Source organism: Schistocerca americana, unplaced genomic scaffold (assembly GCF_021461395.2).
Source record: "Schistocerca americana isolate TAMUIC-IGC-003095 unplaced genomic scaffold, iqSchAmer2.1 HiC_scaffold_47, whole genome shotgun sequence".
NCBI lineage: Eukaryota > Metazoa > Arthropoda > Insecta > Orthoptera > Acrididae > Schistocerca > Schistocerca americana.
In genome coordinates, this window is record NW_025726203.1 from 1977501 (window position 1) to 1980000 (window position 2500).

Genomic DNA, 2500 nt, shown 5'->3' on the forward strand with positions numbered 1-2500 from the left:
GAATAATGTAGGTAAGGGAAGTCGGCAAATTGGATCCGTAACTTCGGGATAAGGATTGGCTCTGAGGATCGGGGCGTGTCGGGCTTGGTCGGGAAGTGGGTCAGCGCTAACGTGCCGGGCCTGGGCGAGGTGAGTGCCGTAGGGGTGCCGGTAAGTGCGGGCGTTTAGCGCGGGCGTGGTCTGCTCTCGCCGTTGGTTGGCCTCGTGCTGGCCGGCGGTGCAGGATGCGCGCGCCTGCGCGGCGTTCGCGCCCCGGTGCTTCAACCTGCGTGCAGGATCCGAGCTCGGTCCCGTGCCTTGGCCTCCCACGGATCTTCCTTGCTGCGAGGCCGCGTCCGCCTTAGCGTGCTCCTCCGGGGGCGCGCGGGTGCGCGGATTCTCTTCGGCCGCCATTCAACGATCAACTCAGAACTGGCACGGACTGGGGGAATCCGACTGTCTAATTAAAACAAAGCATTGCGATGGCCCTAGCGGGTGTTGACGCAATGTGATTTCTGCCCAGTGCTCTGAATGTCAACGTGAAGAAATTCAAGCAAGCGCGGGTAAACGGCGGGAGTAACTATGACTCTCTTAAGGTGGCCAAGTGGCGGCGGTGTGGCTGCATCCGGACTTGGCTTTTCGAAGTGCGGTCTTGATGTAGTCGTGCTGCTGCTGCGAGGTGCCTTCCTTGGGTTATAGTTACAGGGAGAGTGATGCGCAATACATGGGCCTAGCCCTCTTAGCCTCTCCTCTCCTGCGGTCTTCTCCCCTTCTCGTGGGCCCGCTGATTTTAGCAGAGTGGAAGACCGCACCAGGGGCTTGGGGGGGTTACCAGCCCCCCCTCGCACTATCCCTTTTTTAGTTGGGGGCAGTAACCAGAGAAAAAGTGGTGGCCCTTCCGCTGAAGGTGCCACCCCAACTCCCCCAGCACCTAGCCGGCCAACCGGCCGTGCCGAAAATCTTGTAACTTTTGCAGCTGTATACGCCTGTAGTGAGTGCCACCGCAGCTTCACCACCAAAAACGGTCTCGGGGTCCATCGCCGCCGCCAACACCTTGCGGCCGCCAACGCGGAGATCGTCACGGAGAGGCATCGCGCGAGGTGGACGGAGGAAGAAGTCCTGTCGCTCGCCAAGGCAGAGGCCGAACTGTTCCTCGAGAGGGACGCCCGGTTCTTCTTTGTAAATCAAGAGCTCATCAGGATGTTCCCCGACCGAACGCTTGAGGCAATCAAGTGCCGACGGCGGCAAGCTGCCCACAAGCAGCTTGTCCGCCAATTCATGGAGGCGCTTGAGATCGGTCGGGGGGAAGAGCCGGCGTCCCGCCGGGGAGCGGCGAGCCCGCTGCCTGACGCGGGCGAGGCCGCTGCGCCGCCCGTCGACGCAGCCGAGGACTTCGCGGCCGACACCACCGGGCCGCCGCCGGAGGGGCCGACTGACGCCGCCATCTGGGAGCATCTGGCGGGGCTACCCGCTTCCGCCCAGCGTTTCTCTGCCCTGGATCGTGTCATCGGTCTGGGGCGGGGCACGCCGCCCGATGTCATCCTGGGCATGCTCCCGGATGCCCTTGCGTCGGTCGGGTCCAGAGGGGAGAGATCGATCACCAGGACACAGCGGCCGCGCCAACCATCGAAGCGGCCGCCTGCCGCGCCGCCGACGCAGAAGCGCAAGCGGCGCCGCTGGGAGTACGCGAGAACGCAGGATGCCTTCCGACGGTCGCGTGCGCGTTGCGTGCGCGGCCTCTTGGATGGCACCCTGCTCCAGCCGCCACCTGCCATCCCTGGTCTGCTGGACTTCTGGGCGGACCTCTTCACCAAGAAGCCCATCTCCACCGCGGGCTTCATTCGTGACCGCCTCCTCCCGCACTCAGAGCCTGTCGCTCTCGAGTGCATATGGGGGCCGGTCACACGTGAGGAGGTCGCCGCCGCGTTGCCGCCCAGGGGATCAGCAGCCGGGCCGGACGGCCTTACCCCAGCGGAGTTGCGGCGCCTGCCGCACGAAGTCCTGGTGAAAGTGATGAATCTCTTCCTTCTGGCCCGCGCCCTTCCGGAACGCCTGCTTCGCGCGCGGACGTCCCTTCTCCCGAAAACGGCTGCACCAACATCCCCCGCTGACTTTCGCCCCATTACGGTCTGCTCGGTGTTGGCGCGGACCTTTCACAAGGTTCTCGCGTCACGCCTGATGCGCGCTTGTGCTGTGGACGAACGTCAGCGGGCATTCATCCCTCGGGATGGGATGTTGGAAAATACCTTCATCTTGGACACTGCTCTCACCGACGCAGTTCGCTCCTGCCGCTCTGTCTTTGTGGCATCGATCGACGTATCTAAGGCATTCGATTCGGTAGATCATGCTGCCCTTCGCCCCGTGCTGAAGGCGCATGGCCTGCCGGATTGCTTTGTCGAGTATGTCGAGCGGTGCTACGAGGGCAGCACGACAGTGATAGCGGACGGCGCCGGCGTGGGCGTGTCTGTGCAGCCAGCACGGGGCGTTCGCCAGGGCGATCCCCTCTCCCCCCTCCTGTTCA

The 2500-nt window shown here is 63.9% G+C and overlaps 1 pseudogene; it reads left to right on the forward strand.

The window, feature by feature from the left end:
- The window catches only part of LOC124583812, a 7958-nt pseudogene that overhangs the window by 2309 nt on the left and 3149 nt on the right, over positions 1 to 2500 (forward strand).